This window comes from Dermacentor albipictus, chromosome 3 (genome assembly GCF_038994185.2).
Source record: "Dermacentor albipictus isolate Rhodes 1998 colony chromosome 3, USDA_Dalb.pri_finalv2, whole genome shotgun sequence".
NCBI classification, from domain to species: domain Eukaryota; kingdom Metazoa; phylum Arthropoda; class Arachnida; order Ixodida; family Ixodidae; genus Dermacentor; species Dermacentor albipictus.
Window position 1 is genome coordinate 36,948,990 of NC_091823.1, and position 7,081 is coordinate 36,956,070.

At 44.7% G+C, this 7,081-nt stretch overlaps 1 long non-coding RNA gene across 1 annotated transcript in view; it reads left to right on the top strand.

The window, feature by feature from the left end:
- Positions 1-5,701, top strand: part of LOC139057352 (uncharacterized) — a 30,123-nt gene extending 24,422 nt beyond the window's left edge. The window contains exon 3 of the long non-coding RNA XR_011512702.1: positions 4,876-5,701. This is a non-coding gene — a long non-coding RNA (uncharacterized lncRNA). The remainder of the gene's footprint in view (positions 1-4,875) is intronic.
- Positions 5,702-7,081: the final 1,380 nt, after the last annotated feature.

The following is a 7,081-nucleotide window of genomic DNA, read 5'->3' on the forward strand; positions in this document are numbered from 1 at the left end:
ACGGCCACAAAGCTATTGTAACAGTCTTTACTAAGCGACATTGCGTGATGCCAATAAAGTCTTTACCACGATGTTTACAGCTCCACTGGTCATCCCCCTTCGCAGACCGTAATGGCCTTGAATTTTACAGCGAAGCTGCATATGGCTAGGGCATTTCCGTCGTCCCCGAACAACCCGCGAACTATAGCTCGTTGACGCACTTCGGTGCAACTCGTACCACTGTTTACGCGTTCGTCGTCGTCTCCTTCCACAGCTAGCTCCGTTGCCGCTCATTGCATAAGAGGTATGATCCATTCATTGGCGAGAGAAAACTATCATCATCAGCAATGGCTCGATCATCGTCGTCTTGTTCCACAGCTGGTTCGCTTGCGCCCCTAGGCGCTATGCCTCGGCGCAACCGCTCGAAGGAAGGAAGGAAGGAAAAACTTTAACTCTCTATTTACAGCTTTCCGCGGCTAACAAAGGTCCTCATGTTTTACCTAAGTCTCCGTCGTCTTGAGTGGTCGGCGCCCCTATTCCAAAGCACCGATGAGCCTGGCCACTGTGAGAGAATGTTGCACCAATCCTTTTTGGACTGTGAGCACGCCGCTGGTGAGCAGGCCCTCCCACTGTTCCGCACTGGGTTTTTTTTCTTTGTGGAAAGAGAAGTTATTTCTGCACTCCCATGTGATGTGATATAGTGTTGGGATGACCCCACACCATGGGCATGTGTCCCTGTATTAATTGGGAAACATTTTATGTAGGATGTGTAGATTGGAGAATGTTCCTGTCTGCAGCCTTCGCCATCCGACTCCTTCGTGTTGTGTAAAAGATGAGTGGGGTGGTGGGTATATTATCCTTTTGCCTCGGTGATGGTTTAGTATTTCCGCGTATGTTGGTTGCACCGTCATAGTGGTATCCGGGTCCATTGACTGTCCAGCGCTCGAATGCGCTGGTGCCTATGCTCGCGCGTTCGTCGTGGTCGTCTTCTTCCAGAGCTGGCTCCGTTGCCGCTCATGATTCCAGCTTAGAGTTTAATTTCTCTTCTGTCGTCGTAATGGGGATGCCGCGCTATTTTTTTTTATTATTTACGGTGGTATCAACCATTGCTTAAGAGAATATGAGCCACTCATTGTCTCACGTGAAGAACGCACTTAATCACAGAGGTGATACGAGAATGTGTGTGTATACCTATCGTCACGGTGAGCACTGATCAGGACAATAAATATGTTCGTTCCTTTGTTCGAAATCCTGTGTCACCTCTGCGTCGTGTGCTAAACAGCTTCGTTGGTCATCCACCTTCACAGAGTAGAATGGCGCACGACTTTTTATGTAACTTCTCCAGTGTAGGATAACAAACTGATTTTTCGCTCCCACTTTTTCTTCTTTCTTTCGCCTTTTTCTCGCTGTCTTTTTCAGTCTGTATGTTTCTGCACATTTCTACATTTCGATCCTTTATCTGCAGGTGATTTTTCCAGACATCTCGCGAAAGGTACTGCTGCGTACTGTTCCTGTTGCGGGGGTAACGGTGGCGCTGGTAGTACTTTTAGTGGCAATTATGGCGGCAGAGGTGGTGGTGGTGGCATTGAGTCGGTGCTGTGGTAGGGGCACGCAAACAAAGTTAGCGCACGTGTATGTGCTTTGAGTGGACATTAAAGTATCCTGCACAATCAAATTGGGGCCGTGCCCCTCCAATACACCGTCTCTCATAGCCCACGGTAGAGTTTCGGGACGTTACAGAACCACGTAGTTTATTGCTTATTACATTTCCAGACGTATTTTCCGGCACGCAGCTCTCACCATGTAGCATAATCAGAGAGCGACCTACTGAGCCCAACGACCTTCTTTGTCCGCCAGGAATTCGCTTCTCGCAACTAGCCAGTTAACTTATCAGTATGCTGACAATAAGTCTGCTAACCTAACCGTCAGCTACCCCACAGACGTTTGTCTTCAGCCCAATAATCCTGCACTCTCAATCTGCAGCAGTACGTGGATGTTACGCGCCGTTTGCAAATAATGTAAAAAACGTGACTGCCGAACAGCTCAATGCCGCCTCCTATGCTGGCTTTCGCTCCTTTTGTCCGCACAGCCATCCAAGCCCGAAGTTCCTAAGAAAATGTGCAGTACGTTCAATTACGTCTAACCTAATAACACAATAAAATATACGCGTATACGTTGAATTTCGAAGCACACGTATACGCAGAGACAAAGAGGAGGTCCTCTAAGAGCTGAAAAAATAAATATTTCAGCAAAACTCCCAGAGTTCATGCAGGAGGAGACGTAGCCTGAAACTATGGTGTCACCATTTACTTTCTAAGCTCGAGTTCAGTGCCGGCAAATCCGTCGCCGGCGAAGCCTTGTGGATGAAAGATGTTTAAATAGAGTATCAGGCTAGGTTTTAAAAAAAATGAAATCAGCGAGACAGAAGTTCGGGCACATCTGTTTCTGTAGCCAAGACAAACGAACGTTCGCGGGGGAAAAGGAAAGAAAGGCCCTCTTCAGCGAGCTCGGACAAATGAGAAACTTTCTGAGAGCTTCGGCGCCATTTGATTAAAAAAATGAACGCGGCGTTATTTCAAGGCGGCAGCAGCAGGGATAGCGGAATCTCGTTTTACTGCCGCCGAGCGACAGACGCCGTCGAGGACTCTTCTGCGATACGCCATCCGACTGAGCCGTTTATTTTTCCGAGTGCTGGCAGTTGTTTGTTCGCGAGTGATGGTGTGATCAGTGTGACACACACATTGACGCTTGTTTCAGTTGTCAGTTTCGCTTCTTTGCAATTAATTTTAAAGTTCAAGTGTGATAGAGTGCATGGTTAGGCAAGGCACACAGTGAGAGGTCCCAGAGGGGGAGTGCTTCACTTTGGAGTTTTGGTGTCTTTTTTCCCGTTGAATTTGCAAATGAATGGCGCGCGCGTACGATAGCGAACTGGTAAGCTCACTTGGAAGGATTTACTTCACCGATCACCAGCCTTCATTCGTACAGCAATATAACGTACGGGAGAAGGCGGCGATATGCTGGATTTGTTGCTAAGATTTCCTACACCGTAAAAAAGTAAGTGATAAGATTCCCTGAAATTGGCAAATCTTGTTATAATAACTATAAAATAATAATTACTGTAGAAGATAAACAACGTGTTTTATGTAGTGAAATAAGTGTACAATATTAATGAAATAACCACGAACAAATAACGTATGATTGAACAGCAAAAAACACCAAAGAAAGCACGCCATGAATCAACAAAAACAGGTACGTGGAATATGAACAGAATAAAACTCATTTTTGTGTGTGTGTGAATTACGAAAGATGTAGGTTCAGAAAGTGTTCAACATGCAGACAAAGTGTTAGACATGTAGCAGCCCTTACGTGAAACGTAAGTCGTTACTAAATTTTATGGCTGCAAATAAAATTGTTAGCTTCCCAAACAATACAAGAACCCTCGGAAGAAGACTATTTTGATCACCGAAGATACATTAAGAATTTAATGATCTACAGATAGGCAAGTGTACCCTCTAGTTAGTTTCTTTGTGTTCGAATTTCACTTAGACTTGACAAGCCAGTCTCAAATAAAATAAACGAGATATTGCAGCTTCTTTTTATTTTTTTTAGTATACTGACGTCATCTTTTTTCACTCATATAATAAAGCTTGCACTAAACGCAAGTTCTTCAGTTTCTTTTTTTTTGCGCAATCACCTTGTTGCACGGAAGAATGCATCGAAGTTTCAGAGCTGTTATTACCGCGTTCGCTTTAATGAGAACAGTGAAGGTACCAATAATGTTGTCGTTGTCTCGTTAACCACAGCTACATAACTGTCGCTATGTAACATTTTCACCGGTGACATGTCAATGTCACCGGTGAAATGTCAAAGCAAGCAGGCATGTCAAAGCAAGCAGGCAGTGAAAAGTCTTTGGCAATTGCTTTTTGTAGAACAAGTGCTAAACATTAGAAAACCTCGATGTAAAGGATGCTGAAGTGGAAGTTTGAGCGAGTTGGTACGACATAATCGCGAATAAAGCAGCGCAAAACGACATGTGGTTACCTTGGCATTCGTTACCATGGATACAGCTGCGTACCGTATAGTTGCAATGACGTGAGGTTAGTAAACGTCACTGGGACGAGCTTAACCGAGAAATACTCGAAGCCTTGAAAACGGCCAGATTAGGTGACACGTGCGTTAGCAAGCCTCTGGTCGCTTTGTCAAAGAGGATTGAGTTCCGCCTGAACGCCATCTATCAAACGCGATACGTTCTGAAACACTTCGCAGTCCAGCTGACAATTCAAAAACAAGTTGACACGGAGCCCAATACGTTGCTTGTCTTCGAAATCATGACGATCCACACAGCTCGCCATTCATTTTCCAATCCTGTGTCACAGAGGAACTTCAGGAGGAGCCGAGCAACTCTCTAAGTTTCGCTAAGCGTGGATTTCTCAACGTTTAAACGTTGGATATGCTGTAATCTTTCTGCATTCAGCCCCCATTGGAATGCGGCTGCCGTGACAGATATTCGAACCCTCTACCTCATGTTCATCAGAACACTATAGCCACTGAGCCACCACCACGGTGTTATAAAGCTTGTGACACACCACAGAAAATTGCGTAGCGCGGCCTCATGCATACGTGACAACAGGCATGCACATTTCTTCAGTACGGATGTGCAATGACTTGTTTTTTGTTTCTGTTTTCAGACTGCGCGGTATGTCATGCCGTTTCAAAATGTTCAGCAGCCGCTTTTTTCTACACACATCACCTAGGCAAACTTAATGATATCACTAACGCTGTTGCAATATACAGGTTCCCTAATCCCTCTGTACAACCATGGTCGCTTGTTCTGACATTCCTCGATCTTCTTTGATGTTTACGACTATGAACATTTTTCATTAATTTTTTTTTCAGCGGCTCTTCTCATGTTTAAAATTGGCGAAACACGGTGCAGACGACCACGACGTGCTTTGTGGCAACCGGTTCAAGTTCAGACGAGCGCAACGCAATATACGTACCTACGTGACCAACTGTGAGCCACCACTGCCCAGACAGCGAAGAACCAATTAGGCAACGAACGACGTTCCATGAGGAGTGCGTGACCTCGATAAAGAAAACCCACGACATCGACGGATAACTATATAAACTACTCCGGATCCGGTTTCAGTGCGCCAGAAGGAAAGAATTGGCACACGCACAAAAAAGCATCTTTAGTAACGTTTTGACCATGGCACGGCCGAAACGTTAGTAAATACGCTTTTTTGGATGACTGAAGTATCTTATTACCATAACCTCAGCAATTAGTTTACAGTGAAACTGTCAATGGGGGCTGAGACTATTTGGTTAAAATATCGATTTCTTTTTATTTTACCTTCTTTTGTTAGCGCCCCATGTATTCAGCTTTCAAAATGTATACAAGGTGTCTCAACCATCCTGCACCAAGCTTTAACAATATGCAAATGCCACGTAGCTAGACAGAAGAAAGATAATGTTGTTTGCCGTCGCTTGGAGATGCTTACATTACTTTTTGCATTCTGCCTTGTTACATAATTAGTTGTAAATAATTAACCAACTTCTCAAATGTTATGATTAGATTTGAGGTATCAATGAGAAAATTGTAGAGCAGCATGAAAAACTAGCGATACAGCTTTCTGTTGCTTAATACGTGCTACATAAAAGCGTTTTCCCGAGCCTGAAAGAAGCCCACGAATACACGCAGAATTGCTGCGCGACTGGCCGCTTGAGGCACTCTGCATGCGTGTATTCGGGGGCTTCTTTCAGGCTCGGAAAAACAGTTTTATGTAGCACGTAGTGAGCAACAGAAAGCTGTATCGGGAGTTTTTCATGTTGCTCTACAATTTTATCATTGATACCTTTCACCTAATTACAATATTTGAGAAGTTGGTTAATTTAGCAAGACTATTTGAGTAATTAGGCAGAATACAAAAGAAAGTTATCTGTGTATCTCCAAGTGATGGCAAGCAACATTACCTTGGTTCTGTCCAGCTACGTGGAATTTGCATATTTTTAAATCTTGGGGCATGATAGTTGGGACATCCTGCATAACACTTGGGTATACGCGACTTCTAGCATACTCATTCTGGTTTAGTTCTCGCATCGACCGAAAAGTAGGCATGTCTCGTTGTGGAGCTTCGACTTCGTACGAAGCTCTTATGACAAAAAAGAAAAAAAAAGAAATAAAAATCTTGTGTTTCACACAAACTTCAGATTTGGTCTTGAGTCTCGCATATGGTCTTTTTTCTTATGTAGTGCGTCTTACACTCATTAGGGAGGCTTCTGTAGCTCTTGTGTGGCCTCTCTTGTTCGTTTAACGGTGTCAGGGGCTCTTCGGAGAGACTTGCCGGGTCCGTCAAAGACCGACTGTGTGCTTCTCTTGCAATACGTCTTGCTGATGAGGAAAATGCAAGGACTGACACGAAAGCGCCGGTTCTACGGGAACCGTTAGAATTCAAGCGCGTAGTGGTACCCAAGGGTTCATTCCCGGACATTTGTGTGTTTCCACGTGCGCACTTTCGATGGACTTGCGGCGGGTAGCAAAGGATAAGCAACTTGAAACTAAAAGCTGAAGCAAAAATAGAAAATGAAAGGACTGCTGAAACAGAGAGAAAGGCTACATGTAATGTTCTGAGCCAGTAATTCGTAATCGTTGCTTCCCGCACGCGTTTAACCATCTCCGCGTGATTTGGAGGTCAGCTTGAAGTTTGCATGGCTGGCGGCGCTGCAAGGCTGATGGCGTTGTATGGCAACGCCGCCACCGTGAAGGCACCTGCTATAGGGCGTTATCGTCGTATACCAACAACTTCCACCAAACATACGCTTAGTACTTGTGAGGTGTGTGAGAAGTCGCTCGTGCAGCTTCGCAGTCTTTCATTTATGAGTTGCTCAGGCTGGCATACACCTGTGGAAGGATTTTTGCAAATGAAAGTAGCATAACTAGCGCGTAATAGTAAGAACGTTCCCGTCTGCGGGCACTCATGCACATTTTCACAAGTGGATCATCGAGAGGCACGGATAAAAAGTCTAGAATCACTCTACTCGAGAACACCCACATTACGGACGTCGCGATGGCACACGCGTTTTTGCTATATAAAGTATAAAA